This window comes from Vanessa cardui, chromosome 9 (assembly GCF_905220365.1).
Source record: "Vanessa cardui chromosome 9, ilVanCard2.1, whole genome shotgun sequence".
Classification (NCBI taxonomy): Eukaryota; Metazoa; Arthropoda; class Insecta; order Lepidoptera; family Nymphalidae; genus Vanessa; species Vanessa cardui.
Window position 1 is genome coordinate 13,830,493 of NC_061131.1, and position 18,804 is coordinate 13,849,296.

The window sequence follows — 18,804 nt, forward strand, 5'->3', positions numbered from 1 at the left end:
AAAGTAAAATTCTGCCGTTTTTCTGTTTTAAGATTACTCACATTTTTTAATCGTAATTGTTAATAAAATTAAACACAGTTTTCATTTGAATAATGTGTCTAAATTAACTCAAGCTAGAGAATAGAACATTGTTTTTGTATTATTGTTGGGTTTCTTAAATTAAAAAAACGGAGTAGAAGTAATTCCAATGCGCTGTCTTAATAATGCAGGTTGGTTGATAAATATGTGGCAGAATTTCATCCATATTATCGGATGAAATTCTGCCACATATTACCCACATTTTACCGCGACCGCTTAGTATGACATGAATTATAAGGGTTCTTGCAAAGCCGTGATGACTAGACAACTAATAATATAAGACAGGGTTTGAACCTGTGATCCTCGGTGATTCACATCGGACATTACCATTACCTGCCATTGGAAACTACCTTACTTTAAGGTAATTAATTATATTATCATTTATAATATTTATTGTTATTAATTAAATAAATTACATTTTCGAAATGTATTTGATTTAGAACTATTTTAAAATAACTTGAGCATTCGAATCTGAAATTAGATTATAGTTAAGAATCGTATAATTTTATTTTATATTTTTAGAGATTTTAAAACGTATAATTAATTATATTATAGATATTCATTAAACCTATTAACAGATAATAAACGATTTAATCGATGAAAGTTATAGAGGTGTATTTTATAGAGGCATTTACATTTTCATTACAAATTTAAAGATTAAAAAATCGGTAATAATGTAAAATAATGAGTTTTATTCTTTTTTCATATGTTTGATTATTAAATATACGGAACACGTTAGTAATATAGTTTCTGAGTGAAACATAATTATATTAATGTTATAATTTGGGTAAAAGTAATAAACTGTGTGTTAATAAATTTTATGACTTCTGTCTCCAATCCGTTCACTTCGCGTCCTTTCTAAATAACACCGATTTTACAATGTGTGGGTGATCTGACTATGAATTATATATGTAGTAAATACACTTAACATACACAAAGCAGGTTAACAATCAATATATCTTAATAATCGATGTATTTGTGACATTTTGATATTTATTTTATTAAGTACTTCTAGTTTCTACTTGGTGGTAGGACTTTATGCAAACCCGACTGGGTAGGTACCACCCACTCATCAGTTATTCTTACGCCAAATAATATTACTCAGTATTGTTGTGTTCCGGTTAGAAGGGTGAGTGAGCTAGTGTAACAACAGGCACAAGGGACATAACATTTTAGTTCCTAAGGTTGGTGGCACATTGACGATGTAAGGAATAGTTAATATTTCTTACAGCGTCATTGTCTATGGGTGATGGTGACCACTTACCATCAGGTGGTCCATATGCTCGTCCGCCAACCTATAACATACAAAAAAAAAATAGTACAAATGAAATGTATTAAAAACGTAATTAACGTTTAGAGTAAGTTGTGTTACTTAAAAGTTTCAACATACACAACAAAAACAGACTAACGTACTTATTATAAACATTGCGTCCACTTGAATTAATTAATGTAATAACTTGCAAACGTAACAGCCTAAGCTTCGCTTCCAGTCCTTTCGAGCTTATTCCGCAGTCTTCCACTACTGATGCAATTGTGGCAGATTTTCATGCATGTAGAGTTGATATATAACCACAATTCTATCAAAGTCGAAAATCTTTATTCCATATGAAAGCGATTACATTTGCTTATTGATAGTCAAATATATAGTGTATATATATATAATAGTCCGAACTGTTAATTAACAGCTTGGACCTGATTAGAACTGGCGAAAGAAACTCAGCGGGATATATATTTCTTTTTTAATTTAATTTTCTTCAAGCATAGATTTCATGTTTTTATGTACAATAATACTAAACATATTTTTGATATAACTTCTTGTATTCCAGCTATTAGTGCTTATGTGATAAAAAAAATATCAAGAAAAACGATTAATTAAAAAACCTGCTCATAAATCGATTGAAGAGGTTATGTCATAAGATATAATATATTACAGTGCACTGTCTAGTCCCACACTCTCACAATCCAATGGGAAGAGTTCAATCGCAGACTTTGCTCACTTTTCGAGAGTGTGCAAGTTCTAATTTACAAATCGAGCTGTCACTGGCAATTAATCAGTTTTTCTTTTCTATCGGCCTGTATTATTAGTTTTATGTCTAGACCAATGAGGTTCTATTGCAATTAAACAGAAATAAACAACTTTGACCTTGATTCGATATGACATCATTGGTCGAGTTCTGAAGTAATCTATAGTACCCATTATGGATTAGTGATGCCTATTAGCGTTTTGAATGTCAGATTTGCTCTCGGGGCTTTCGAAACAAATTTATAAATGACTTAATTATTTTTATTCATTATAATGACATATTAGTTTAGTTAGTATATATACATAGATTTAAAGTTATTTTATCCTCAATCATTTAATCCTAATCAAATCATATCTTTCTACATTCTAAATACATATATCTATTAAAAAAACCGCATCAAAATCAGTTGAGTAATTTTAAAGATATAAGGACACTTATGGACAGACAGCGGTAAGCGACTTTGTTTTATACTATGTGCTGATGATATAGTTTAACTCATACTAAGTCCACAAATTTTTATCATTAATGTAATCTTGTATTGAAATAGTATATGTCAATGATTTTTGACATATACTATTATGAGATTTATTAGTAGGCCATGTTATAAATAACTGTTGAACTTATTATAGAAACGAATACCGTGTCCAAGTAAAGATGTATTGACTTTGCAAGGTCGAAATCTAAGTATTATAAGTTCTCCATTATTCCTTGTATATATAATATATAGTGTGTTTATAAATAATAGTGTGGTAGAATTTCCTTATTAACTGTTTTTCTGAACGACTTTTTATGCAAATTCTACACGAATGCTAAGATTTGGTACATATGGTTTGGTTTTGGTATTTTATGAAGAAGTAGCCGTGTTTTTTAACGAAAGGATATTTAGGTATTTATTTCGTAAAAGGGTTAAATTTGTATGCGTACGAAGTCAGGGCGTGCAGATAGTATAGTATATATCTTAATATAGTGTTACATGGTGAAATTACTCAATCATTATTATAGATACGTATCATTAAGAAATCTTAAACCTTGAGTGAAGAAGATCATTTGCACAATAAATAAGTTATTTTATTATTATTATTAAATTAATAATTTATTCTAAATTAGTAATATATTATAATATTATATATATTACATTATCTATTAATTGGAATAAATAAAAAATATCTAATTTTATTTTGATATGATTGTAAATTATCCTCAATTAAATTTATAATATAATAATGTCGATGATGTAATATGTCGTGTTTTTACTTAGTTTGTCGTCAAACGTTGTATAGGGCGAGGTATGGCAAGGTAGGAGCCTTTTAGCGGACTATAAGAAATATTAACCATATCTTACATCGCCAATACGCCGCTAATATTGAGAATAAATACTTTATAATGCTGTTGTTTTTGGTAGAATATCTGATGAGTGGGTGTTGCGTACCCAGACATTCTTGCACCAAGCTTTTATTATATTATTTAATGAACAAATATTAACATGAAATCAATAGTCTATCAAGGAAGTGATAGTGCTTATATGTCAACGTTTAACAATAGTTGCTTGTTAATAACAATAAATGATGCACATCTTCAATCTATCAATCCGAATGCCATTCATTTGACGGATACCTCTTAAAACTTCTTCTGAATGGCACAATTTCCACAAGTTCGTATTTTAAAAAAACTAATTGAGAACGTTTTTTTAAAAAACTAATTGGATGTACGCAAAATTAAAGACTTTCGGTTAATAATACATTGATAACTTTTATATAAAGTTGTTTATAAAAAAATACGTTTACTTTATTCATATATAATACAAATTAATTTTTTGAAAAACGCTTCATTATTAATTGTTATTATTAAATATAATTAAAGTATTATACTAAGAAAAAAATATATTAAAAAAAACTACTAAATTTAAATTAATAAAAAAACAAAAATAAAAAATTATTCAATATTAAAAAAATGCGTGAGTACATAAATACAGAGAGTATTCCTGGAGATCGGGATGAAGTATTTATTAAAATAAACTCAAATGTCGAGATTGTACAGACTTAATCTACTATGAAAATATATGTGTATAATACATTAATAAATTGTAAATATAGCAAAACTCAACTCAGAGAATTAAGGAAGTATAGTATAGATTGGAATAGGTTTTTCTGATTTCGTAGTACTTAGTTTATATTTATTTGGAAATAGTAAAATAAAAATGAATAAAAACGATTTATAAAAACGTTAATCAGTGTTTTTGTTCAAATAATTTACGATTTTTTTAAAAGAAAATTAAATGTCATGCGGTCAAGTGAAATCTTGAATATACAATAGCAATATATAATATCAATAAAGAGAACTGATTTCGTTAGAATATGTATTATACGTTAGTTAAAATTTACTTTTTATTGAACAAAAATTAACGAAGACACATGCAACTCTAGACTAAATATTGCAAATAATCGATTTTGTTTACACCTCTCGTTATATGAAGGTCAACGTGCAAATGTGATTGAAATCAAATGATCTTTCTATTTTAAGTATAGTACGACACAACTTAGATGTAGCATCGACAAAATTCGTAAAACTTATCATATCCGAATTAAGTACGGTATCCCAAATTATTTCTTATGTGAATATGACCTTTACGCAAACGTAATAACTTGTATTATCATGTATTTGTCAATTAGACACGTCGATTTACATGTAAGTACTTGTAATCAGTCTATAGCGACGAATAGCATCAATGGCGCGATAGGGAGTTATTTCTATTGGTTGTATAAATCGGGAGGAAACGGTTTTATTGAATTTGTCGATGCGACATCTAAGTTGAGTCCTACTATAAATAAGTAAACAAAACATCGTGACATTTCGTATCTCTTTTCAATTTTTTATAAATTATATTTATTTAATGGATATAAAGTCGTAAGTGCCAATTTATTACGGTACAATTCACACCAGCCTTAGATCTTATGATATTGAATTTAAATTTATTGTGTAATTGAATGAAATTTAAATTAATAGAATACAAAAAACAAAACCTCTCCTTATTGGGTAACGAAGATCAGAATTAGTTTTTGTTTATAATACTAATCATAATTTAAATTTAATTGAGAAATGTCACCTGCACTGCGTTATTTCATTTGATGTATTATGTAATCTCATTGCTAAATAGTTTTATTTATTTGCGGTTCGTATTTATTTGTAGAGAATATTTCACACATTACTTATTAAATACTCCAGGATTTACACATAAAATAATATACGGTTAGGACCAAATCTTTTGCTTAAAAGGCGATGCCTCGCTGTCCCATAGTTGTATAATATTGCTTAGCTAGCTTAACATTTTTGATTGAATATAAAGTGTAAGGATGAGGCGGACATATAGGTAGGTAATATAGGTTTCGTATAAAAACACCTTATAAACTAGGATAAAAAAAAAACAAAAACTAGTTTCTCGCATTAAATATCACTGATAAACAGCCATACTTAAATAATGCTGCTTATTTATATGCAATATTAAAAAAAAAACGTGGATTTAGACATAATTTGTATATAAAATGAATATTAAAACAAAATGCCGCACGGGATCAATTGATCCGCCTGACCTTTAGACAGACAGCTCAAATAGTGAATCTTGCAAGACACTATTTCTTGTTATAACATATTTCCAATATCATTGTTTTTTAGGTTAATTCAGTATTTTATTTATAATTAATAAGCTGTGCGAACTTGTACGCGTTTGTTATCTAGCAGTGAAAGTCACGTCAAAATCGGTCTAGCCGTATCAGAGACTAGCCAGAGCAAACAGACAGACAGACAGACAGACAAAATTGTAACAAATGTTATTTTAATATATGAACCGTGAATACAAATGCATTGGCTATTTTAATATTACAAACAGACACTCCAATTTTATTATACGTATAGATATGATTTATGTGTCAAATTCAGATTCGACAAGTGAATAAATATTGCGTTCCTTGATCTTTTATTTTATTACAGACCGCTGTGAAAGCTTAACATTTAAACTGCTATATATAATAACTGAATTTCGGGATGTTTCTTTTCACTAGTATAGTGATTACATTACATTACATTAAATACTAGCGACACGCCCTGATTTCGCACGGGTGTTATACTGATACTAATACAGAATATTTACGACATCACATTACAAACTTCTAAAATTATCAGTGTCTTTTTACTATATTGTTCATGTGTTATATCCAAAAAAACTTCCTTTCGAATCACTCTATCCATTTAAAAAAACCGCATCAAAATCCGTTGCGTAGTTTTAAAGATTTAAGCATACAAAGGGACAAAGGGGAAGAAAGCGACTTTGTTTTATACTATGTAGTGATTATATTTGATATGAAATATCTATAGGTACTATGTAGTGATTATCCTTGGTATGAAATATCCTTAAAAATAACGTCCAAAAGCAGAAAAAGCCCGAAATCGATCCCAAAATTAATAAAGCCAGCTTTGCACGCTTTTAACATACATGATATCTTGTACTATGAACTGTTTGCAATCAAATTTATTAATAAAACTAGGTGATATTATAAATAAGTATATAACGATAAATTAGTCTGAATCTAGTTTCCAATGTAGAAACAACGGCCGCTATTTATTTGTTACTCGTAACAGTTACAGCACCGACTCATCAGTACGTTTAATAACCAAAACTGTACAAGATATTACGTTTTTATTGGTGTAAGCATATTTAATAAAAAAAAATGTAGATATTTAGCTTTTATGCAACGAAAATTGGAACGCAGGTATAAATATGTTGGGTATCATGTATTTTCGAACTTCAAAAAAAACAAACATTTTTTATTCAATTTTTAATTTAATTCAATTTAAAAATACTAGAAGAAAAAATACAACGTGAAATGAAATATAATTTTGACGACCTCCGTGGTCGAGTGGTGTGTACAACGATTTTCATGGGTACAACACTCCAAGGTCCCGGGTTCGATTCCCGGCCGAGCCAATGTAGATTATCATTAGTTTTCTATGTTGTCTTGGGTCTGAGTGTTTGTGGTACCGTCGTTACTTTTGATTTTCCATAATACAAGTGCTTTAGCTACTTATATTGGGATCAGAGTAATGTATGTGATGTCGTCTCATATTTATTTATTAAATATTTTAAATATCTGTTAATAAGTAAAAGTGACCAGATCGAATATCTTGAAAAGCTGACATTAGCTATTACTGAATCTCATATTATATAAAGCAATTAACTGTTAGCAATTTATGAGAGTACGTGGGGATTTTAATCACAAATACGTCGATACGAAAATAAACGAGTCATTTAGTTGAATTGAAATTAGAATCGAAAACGGATAATAGTTTCAAGCAACTTGGTTGTGTATCGTGCAAGCCCGGCAGTAGGTACCTATATGCTTATTTATGTCACATCCTTCTGCCAAACAACAATACTTAATATTAGTTAGTAAACATAAGAATGTGAGACCAAATGTATATATATATTTATATTGTATGACAAAAAAAAACAATATACAAATATATGTATATGTAGAAGATCGAAGATCTGCTGACGTTCAGAATGTAGAGTATAGAGAAAAGCATAGGCAACTCTGGAATAAACATAACAAATAATAACAATGTACTTTAGAATGTTACGTACTTTGTATAAGTTTGTTAGGAATAACCATTCCTTAATAGTTAGTATTAGTTTAGTAACGAACCGAGATGGCCCAGTGGTTAGAACGTGCGCATCTTAACCGATGATTTCAGGTTCAAACCCAGGCAAGCACCACTATATTCATGTGCTTAATTTGTATTTATAATTCATCTCGTGCTCGACGGTGAAGGAAAACAATCGTGAGGAAACCTGCATGTGTCTAATTTCATAGAAATTCTGCCACATGTGCATTCCTCAAACCCGCATTGGAACAGCGTGGTGGAATATGTTCCAAACCCTCTCCTTCAAGGGAGAGGAGGCCTTATCCCAACAGTGGGTAATTTACAGGCTGTTACAATGTTTAGTTATAGCGACCACATGGCCAATTTTCCAGTTGGATTAACTATAAAAAAACAATAAAGATAATTAGAAATAAACTAGCATGCTTGTAAATTAAGGAGGTCATATGTGGTAGTTACAGTTCGTCTGACTTAGGTTCATTAGTCTAGTTTAACAAATATTATAATAAATGATACGTATTAACATCTATTAATTACAATTAACATCACGCACGCTAATATCCGTCCGCGTAATTAACTCAACGCAAATACGCAATATAGGATACAGTATGTACATTATCCGCTGTGGTTGTACTCACCTGACACGTTTCTAACTTTGTCATCATACTTTGCTATAAGTATTGTCTACATTATATTATAGTTGGTCTACATTAATCTTTGATTGTCATTCCACCTGAACTATGGAACGGATCTGAATGCTATATGACACAGTGTCAGATTATTGTCCAGAATAAGTTTTATATACATCTGCAAATATGTCATTCATTTGTGAAAATTACCCAAAATAAACACCAGTTACCGGTGTGTGATGTCCGTTAATACAAATGTCTTACGTAGATCCTTATTCTGGTCCCTGTATTAATGCCATGAGAAAGAAGAATAGCTGGTAAATATATTAAAAGAATCCTAGCAATGTTGTTCTGTTCGAGCATAAATCGTTGCCACTAAAAACATGTTTTTATTTCGCCGTTGACTCTTTCCGCCCACACAATGCTAGCGAGGTTCCATAAGAAGAACCTCATTTCTCTGTAAAGCGGCAATATACATCCATATCTGTATAGCTATACGATATATTATTCGAATATGACAACATTTTGACAAAATCTTGGGGCTCCAGGAGCATGGAATATATATTCATGATAATATGGTAAGTTTGATGTTGCAAAAAATAAGCGAGCTGAATTCGTAAGTATTGAGTAATACATATAAGATACATCAAACCTATCAAGGAGAACGGAAGTATTAAGTATTTTTATTACAGCATTGTATATTATTTCAGGATATCAATAGTTATGCAATATTATACTTACGACCTCATTTGATATAATTAAAAAGTAAAAAGAACTCCGGAGTTTAACGTTACGTAAATGTAACGGATAAAAGATAAAATGCTGTATCTCTATATTTTTATTAAGTTCAATATTAGTTTAGGATTTTGGGGAAAATATTTTTGGTTCTCTTACGTGGTTTACTGTAGAGGGAGGGAACTGGCAAATCGCAATGCAAAGAAAAAACTTTGTCCCTTCCAAGCGATGTTTCTTTCTCATCTTTTGTCTCATTTTATTGTATACGATTTCATATAATATTATTTAAAATATTTTTAGTGTTACAATTCATGCGGGGATTGTAATAACAATTTTGTCATTTAATTTTATCAGTTTTTTTTATTCAATGGTGTCTATTATTTAACAAATAATAAATATCGAAAGGCAATTTCACTCCAACCGGGAGTCCCACGATACTTTCCTTCTTTATTTAAATAATTTTGATAAATATTATGATGCAGGCTTTGGAAAAGGACTAAATCGTGCGCCGTGATAGAAAACGGCATGACGCCCTTATTGTTTTTTCGCTGCCGTTTTCTTCTCCCTTGTGTATAAATGCGTATACATTATATAATTAAACACTACATAATATTATAAAATTAATAAGAAGTTTAAGTAATGAAAATGTATGTCTCATAACTTTTATTATAGATTATTTCAAAGGTCATGAATTCTTAACTTAAAGTATTCCACCGTAGTATACTACCGGTACTTCTCTCCCTGAGAAGAATTTTTTTTTCGAGGCTTATTCCATTACGCTGCATCTATGCGCTACAGAATTAAATTGTAATAAAAAAACATGTAGGCTTTCACACGATGAATTCTTTCAACGAACACGCTGCATTGTAAACACAAATTAAGTTCATGGAAATTCAGTGATGCCTGCCCGGGTTTGAATCCGTAATTAATTTGAATGTTTCAAATCAGCCGCGAGGTATTTCTTTTCGTTTAATAGTCGAACAAAGAAAAAAACACGTTGAGATTTAAGAAATGCTTCGAGTTACATTGTTAGAGCCAAGTACTCGTGTTACTCCGAGCAACAATACCGACAACGTTTCAGAACAAAGGAAACCTTGAGCGACAATCGCAGAAATCAAGACATCATAGATGTTTACGAAATCGCGGCAATCTAATAAACGAGTACTCGTAATTTAATGTAACAATAATAGACTGATGACTATATTGAAAAAATAATTAACATAATTTCTATAGCAGTACGAATTATTAGTAAAACCTCTTTGAATGTTTTGAGATGAAAATTTTATGATCGATTTTCAGTGCACTGTTTTCAACATCATGTATAACGCATGTGTGTATCATGCATCAATTTTCAGAGATACATTGTAAAAATGTGAAAGGAAAAAGATTTATTACACCGAGATTTCGATTTGACGAAGTAAATCCTCCTTGAAGTATTTTTTCTATAATAATCCCAGAACATTGACCAATAGCAAAACTTTTAAAAATAAAGAAAAAACAAATAGGTAAGGCATATTATATTGCGCGGAATTATATTAGTTACACAAGAACATATATATAATTGTATATCATTATTACATATACATATGTACATATGACATGAAAAAGTATGGACTGAGTTTCTTGTCGATTCTTCTCGGTTCGGAATCGGTTGAAGCTTGATGTTAGAATTTATCTTGAAAATTAACGATTTAAAAGTGTTTTTAATAGTCTAATAGAATAAATAAATAATATAATTTGTTACTTTTTTATTATTTATCTGTTATATTACGATGATTTATAATCATATAAAGTACGTCAATAGTAAAAGTATTAAAAACGTTTCTCAATCGTTCTGAGCTCACAAATTCGCTTATTGTTAGACAGTTATTAAATTAAATATAAATTTTTCCGCAAATCATTTCAGAACTGAATTTCGAAATGCGAGAACATTCGTGTATTCGCTCAAATTAAATTAATTTACATTTTTTAATTACATCAACTTCAAAAGATGATTTTATTGTAATTACGATACCGTGTTCACTGAATCGCCAGCCGTAATAGCCGCTTCGCTTTATTGTAACATAAGATTACATACACAATAAACACGTTCTACATTTTTATATTATATTTTAATAATTCCCTTTCGATTTCTGAAACGCTCAAAATCAGATTACCTAATTTGACTTCGTTCTGAACGCTCATTGATCATTTTTACTTCATCGACTCTCATCGACCAATCACCGTTTCATAATCTGAACGTCAACATACAACAAGTTATATACGTGATGTACAGTCGGGGTAAGAAAAGGTTCGTCACCTTAAAATCTATTTTCGTGTGCTCAGTATGAGCGATAATCTGCTTTACCGATCGAGAATGATATATTGTGTCGCAATGATTCAATGTTTAGATTCAAAAGGCACTAAGAGTTTAAGACTCGATAAAGGAATGAATTTGAAAACTGACAAAGGTTTTCTTACTCTGACTGTACTTTACTATCTTCTGTTCTTTGAAATCATTTAAATTTTCTCCGGTATATTGAAAACTGGTTTAAACTGGTTTTAGATGTGGAAACTAAATGAAATACATTAACACTAACACGAAATATTAATCAAATTAATTTAGATAAATACTAAAGCCAACACAAGCACTGTAAATGAAGTAATAGAAAATGTACTTGTCTACTTCCATATTATACATGTTGGACTAATAATGACTAACAAACATTTCCAAATAAACTACACGCCGTCTTGATATCGCCACTTGTTAAAATCGGAATCGCAATTCAACGAGGAAATACTCGCATTCTTGCAACCATTCCCGCGGTCATGATTTCTGCAGTAGATATTCATTTTCGTTTGTATTTTGGTGACATGACATCTTATTTCCCAATGTTGGTAGCGCAACGATAATGTAAGGAATCGTTAATATTTCTTGCAGTTTCATAGTCTATGGGTGTTCGCCAGCCAAATGGTCGTTTGCGTTCTGGTTTGAAGGGCGAGGTAGTTTCCAAGGGACATAACATCTTAGTTCCCGAGGTTGGTAGCGCAACGATAATGCAAGGAATCGTTAATATTTCTTGCAGTTTCATAGTCTATGGGTGTTCGCCAGCCAAATGGTCGTTTGCGTTCTGGTTTGAAGGGCGAGGTAGTTTCCAAGGGACATAACATCTTAGTTCCCGAGGTTGGTAGCGCAACGATAATGCAAGGAATCGTTAATATTTCTTGCAGTTTCATAGTCTATGGGTGTTCGCCAGCCAAATGGTCGTTTGCGTTCTGGTTTGAAGGGCGAGGTAGTTTCCAAGGGACATAACATCTTAGTTCCCGAGGTTGGTAGCGCAACGATAATGCAAGGAATCGTTAATATTTCTTGCATTTTCCAAGTCTATGGTATTGACTAAGTGGCCCACTTACCTTATTTATATTAAAAATACATATATAATATATTAAACTTAAACATAAAAGTTTTGTTAAGTACTCGATATAAATATTTTTAGTGTGTTGATCTATTGAAATGAAACAAACAATTTTACATATTACTTTTATTATTGCGGCCAATGCATTTTTTGTACATGTAGCATTTGATTACAATGCTATTTGATTTTATCCATGGCGCCGTTCTTGGAGACCTCTAATAAGCATACAGAAACATATGTTATTGGCACACACGCCAGTTGAAGCGTTCGTGATGCATTCACTGTTACACATGAGGGTGCAATCGTCATCATTGTAACATGGCACGGGGACACCTGAAATAAATAACATATTTAATGAAATAATTCCTATCACCAAAGAATTTCAAAATCAACATATTATTTATTCAAGTCTGCTTTTACAAGCACTTTTGAATCGTCATTTAACAACTATAATAAGTGAAGCTACCATCGGTTCGGAAAGTAGATTCTACCGAGAAGAACCGGCAAGAAATCCAGTAGTTTTTTTTAACATTTAAATATACAGTCATGTTAGTTAAATACAAATATATGTATGTAATATATCCTGCCTGGATTATATCGTCTGTATAATCATGTATTGAATAATATGCCTTCTTTACCAATGTATTTTTTTAAAATGATTTTAATTTATGAAAGTTTAAAATGTTTAATTAGATACTCATGTTCAATATTGAAATAAAACGTCAAGAGGCTTCATGGATAGAAAATTCTGCCACAATTATCAATAACAGACCAATGGAAAGTAGTACGTTGGTTTTACATGATTTTCTTGACGGGTTTCGATTCCCCGACTCGTATTCAAGTATTAGGGAATAGTTGTTTTCGTCCATAATTACGTAAGAAAAAAACATTTTTGGAGCGAATGCGACATGCTATTATTGATTTAATAATTATTATAATTAGTAATTTAGTATATTTACCGAGGAAAAGGTTTTAATACATTGAAATAAATGTACATACATACATATATACTTATCTCCACTTTGGACTATTATTAGAATATTTTGATACAAGATAATCGTCAATACATGAATATCTGCTTAAATCTAAAGATCACAACATCTTTAGACAATGTCGAAGACCTGAATACTGACTACATCAATTGGATTCATAGCAGTTCCAACAGTTATAGTGGTAGCTTCTAATTCAAAGATGTAACATGACGATACAAAATAAAAGTGTCTTTATGAGTCCACTTGAAGAGAATATTTTTGTTTTAATTAAATTAAAACTTACCAGCCATGACATATGTAACAGCGAGGAAGGCGAAGACCAAAACGGCGAAGTACTTCATGATTAATTTTAAAGCAACAAGTAATATGTTACAATACTTCTAAACAATCATGCAGCTCTATTTATACAAACATCAATGAACCGTGCAAAAATAATTAAATTTATTCGAAATGCCTATTGATGACATTCGTTGTAATCTAGTTTGCACACCCGACCTCTTATACCTATTATATACATATAAAAGAATTAAACGATCAACACTACTTGTATTTTAAACGTTGAATAAGAATACCACAGTGTAATTTATTGTCGTTTCTTCTCGATATATTCAAAATTCCGAGGGTGATAGCTTAAAATTCTGTAATATCCGTAAAATGATGGTAGGAAAAGTTTTTGTAAAAGTCTACTTTATTATGGTATAGGTTGGCGGACGAGCATATGGGCCACCATTTCCCTTAGACAATGACGCTGTAAGAGATATTAACTATTCCTTACATCGTCAATGTGCCACCAACCTTGGGAACTAAGATGTTATGTCCCTTGTGCCTGTAGTTATACTGGCTCACTCACCCTTCAAACCGGAACACAACAATACTGAATACTGTTATTTGGCGGTAGAATAACTGATGAGGGGCACAAAGCCCTACCACCAACTTGAAAAAAGTTTTGTTTCGATCTCATAAATCGATCGCTTCATCAAGTAATTATCCTGTTTTATAATTCATGTTACAGGGCTATATGACTTATTTTAATTGCAGTATTGATTATTGAATAACTTGACCAATTTCGAGTGCAATGGCTTTTAGTTAACTATTTAAAAATCTCAAACATCCGTCTAAAAATTCCAATTCAATCAAAAAAGATTTAGGTACAGAATCAATAGATTTCCATGGCATGTGTTTAGCTTTCCATGACACAGGATTTCAAGCATTACCAAATTCCAAAATCCAAAAGCTAGAGAGAATTGACAAATACCAGAAATGTATTAACTTAACTTGGCATTGGAACATGTAATCACTAGACTAACTAACTAACGCCCCGGCTGCACACATGTACATCATAAATACTGTTTTCATCATATTATGAAACAGTATAGTATCTATACTAATAATGATTAATTGTAGCCGTCAAAAATTAAAACCTATTAGATATATAATTATTGCTTTGAATGAATTACTATAATAGAATTAATTATTATAAAAACAGCTAAAACCTTGTCATATAACTATTATTATAATGATATATTATAAAATATTAAATAATTTAAAATAAATAGCAGTGTTAAAATCAATTATTTCGTACACCGTAATGCAATCTGAAACTTAGGAAAATCTATTCAGTTACGGAGTTAACTTGGTAAGTTATCAATTCATAGCGACGCACGACAGGCGTACACTATTTAAAGTTATGATAATAATCTTATTAACCTAAATATACAAAGTATAACTTAGTCGAGTGAGATCTTACAAGTACTCTTGAATGGTTATCTAACAAGATTAAATTACATTAAAAGCCAAAATGTAGATTTTACTGAGAAGAAACGGCAAGTTAGTTTCTCTTCATCGATTACATTGTATTGGTATGTTTAAATTTATCTATACTGTATGGAAATCAACTAGTGTTATGGTTTTATAGTATCAATATTTTTACTAAGCATGTCTTGTTAAACCATTTAGCATGTCATAGTATGAGCATGTTGTGCGGAGAAATGAGGACCATAGGTCTTGTTTTTATCATTCCCAATGGACCACAAGCCTTGGAAACTAAGAAATAAAGTCTCTAGTGCCTGTAGTTATACTAGCTTACTCGTCATTTAAACCTAAACACAGTAATACAAAGTATTGCTGTTAGGCGCTAGAATATTTGATTAGTGGAACTTAGTAACACAGCTGTTCCACCAAGCTTTATTAATATATTGGCATAAGTATTTGATAGATTTTTATCTAGAGAAAAAAATACCATGACCAAAAGTTGAGATGATTCAAATCCAATCAATCATGTTTAGTTATCATGTATTTATTTCTGCATGTATGTATTTATTCATGTTATAGTTATTGGGATAGATGCAGGAGGATGGTGTATTTATTTCTGCTATAAAAATAAATCCATCTTGTGCAACGGTGAAAATTGAAAGAAAATCTGTATCATTATCATCAATTGAGATAATGTTATTGATGTTATTTTTCTTTTACACGTCGCGCTAGGCTGGCACGTTATGAAAAAAGGTTTTTACTAACTTTATATGATGCTCGCACAGGGTAAGGTAATAATATTTCATGACGTAGTTACTCGTTAAACAGCCAAAACCAGCCAAATTGTTAACTCGAAAGAGACAACTTCAAATTTTATATTTCCATTTCACTTTATCATGCAAAGGTTATATCTTATTTTACAATTTTTATTTTATTAAAATTTTAATTGTGAATATTTGTGACTGAGTGTTATAAAAAAAGAAGAAACTTATTATACTAATTATTATTAATTAAAAAAAAAACTAAAGTATTTACGCTAAGCTAAAATTCACATACGTTTTAATCATATAATTCTTATGTTTGTAGTTGTAGCCTTTATCTACTTATTAAATTATAAAAATGACTGACTTACACGCAAAGAATCTTAAATTCCCTTGTAAAACTGGCACAAAACTTCCGAAACGTAGGATGACAATTCTGGGTTTTTCTAAATTCTTCGCCAGATATTTTATCGTAGGATTTTAGACGTGAGGATTACATCTATAAGTTAAGATCCTTTATAAATTAATTATCTAAAGGGTGAAATTTAGCAGGAAAGCTTGGAAGCTCATAAATTTGAAAAGTTAGAAATTTCCTGTAAAAGCCTGTCAAAAAGTACTTTGTAACGATGTACGTTTAGTTATTCAAAAATTCAACGCATAAGATTGAAATAAAATGGTGCAGTTCGTCATTTTTTAAACTGGTTTGTAGGGAAAGCAGGTTCCAAAACCATCTATTAGAATACTTTAGAATTAGCAATGGGATTATGGTTCCGATGGGATGTCTCATCGGGAACACGGATACTTAATAGGTTAAATATACAAGAAATTGAATCTTAGTGGGATATTGGTTGTCTTAAGGATACAATATCAATCCATGTTTATAAAATTATGACTAATGTATGTTATCTTTAGCTTTTATTGAAAAAAAAAAAATAAGTATGAGGTTCATTATCGTTTCAAAATTCAGAATTCGAAGCAACGAAGAAATGCTGCTAGCATTCTTCCCATAATTAGATGCGGTCAGCATTTGTTTTAATTTTGATTTTGCTTAAGCTAAAAAGGTTGTTTTGGAATATTATTTACTTTGTCTTCAAAACATTATAAGTTTTCAATAGGAGATCGTTAAGCACAAAGCTTATTACGATATCTTTATAGTATCTAATTATTCTTAAGTAAATATCCTGGAACAAAACTTCCCTGAGGCGTTTTTAATTTTTTATAAATGTTGTATTATGCGGTATTTATATATATATATGCGGTTTTTGACTTTAATTTCAAGTAGTTAACATATTTTAAATGCTTATTTTATATGTTAGCTTAGACTGCTGGGCTTAAGAGACCTGAATAATTTGATTTTCAATGAGCATGATAATTTTAATCAGCAAATAATATTATTATATGTTTATCATATAATATAAGTAAAATAAAGGAAGGAAAAATAATATAGAGATTTGTGAATATGTATATATTTATCCAAAAAACATGACACTATTACATTAAATTGAAAAAAAATCGAAGATTTATTTTCCCAAGTATGCAAAAAAACATATAAAACATTCTGTCAAATTTGCAATATTTTTCATTTTAGATTATACGGTCTCACAAAATTATAAATATATATTATTAATTCATAATCATTTATTGTGATATATTTTTACATTTGAAATGTCAAAAGAGATTTTGATATTCAAGGGCCTGTTGCTATTAGAGGTGGCATTGGTCTCGGAGGGCTCATTTGGTTTAGCAGCATACAATAGCAGATGTAGTTGGAGCATATACCTGATGTAGCATACAGGTCGCATTTTCGGTCGCACATTCGATCACAGTCGTCATTGCTGTAGCATGTCGCGTAGTTCGTACCACCGATTACAGTACCGCCTGAAAAAAATGATAATATTAATTAAATGATATTTTATATAAGTTATTACTATTAGTTGTTTAATAATGTTTAAAAAAGGGCAATGCTGATGCAATGCAAAGCTGGATTGTTTTTTTTTTGTTTTTATGGAATAGGTTGGCGGACGAGCATATAGGCCACCTGATGGTAAGTGGTCACCATCACCCATAGACAATGACGCTGTAAGAAATATTAACTATTCCTTACATCGTCAATGTGCCACCAACCTTGGGAACTAAGATGTCATGTCCCTTGTGCCTGTAGTTACACTGGCTCACTCACCCTTCAAACCGGAACACAACAATACTGAGTACTGTTATTTGGCGGTAGAATAAGTGGTGAGTGGGTGGTACCTACCCAGACGGGCTTGCACAGAGCCCTACCACAAAGAATTATTGGATTATTTACCATAGATGTTCTTGGAGATATGAGAGGGTAAAATGCGTACTTGCGAAGTACTAACTAATAAGTTTGCGAACTACTGCAGACAAAAAAAATGAATATATTTTTAAGGGCTCGACCCCGGGTTTGAAACCAGGAACTAAGTATCGGGTAGCAAATAGCTTGCCATTAGATCAACGAAGCCTTCTCTCTTGAGAATAGCTAACGTGCCCAAAATCAGACACGTCGAAATGGTCATCATTTTTAAAAGAAGGACTGAGCTGTGTAAATCAAAGGAAACTAATAAATTATAATGATGCTCGGTCGTGCATTACTGGTATGAGTGCGGTGTGATTTGTCATAGATAACAAAATATCAATAGTTGTCAAAACGATGCATTCAAAAGATTTTTAATGACCATAATAATCAGCTTTTTGTCCCATATTGCCTTTTATTGTTGACTGATTATTTCAATTATTGTAGATGATATAATTATACATCTGGCTTC

At 30.7% G+C, this 18,804-nt stretch overlaps 1 protein-coding gene and 1 long non-coding RNA gene across 2 annotated transcripts in view; one reads left to right on the plus strand and one right to left on the minus strand.

Moving 5' to 3' along the window:
* Positions 1-18,804, plus strand: part of LOC124532604 (angiotensin-converting enzyme) — a 177,831-nt gene that overhangs the window by 71,645 nt on the left and 87,382 nt on the right. The gene's annotated exons all lie outside the window — the stretch shown is intronic.
* On the minus strand, positions 12,625-14,119 carry LOC124532609. Its single transcript, XR_006966650.1, has 2 exons — positions 13,789-14,119; positions 12,625-12,846 (listed from the first exon to the last, which is right to left on the minus strand). It is a non-coding gene; the product is annotated as an uncharacterized LOC124532609 (long non-coding RNA).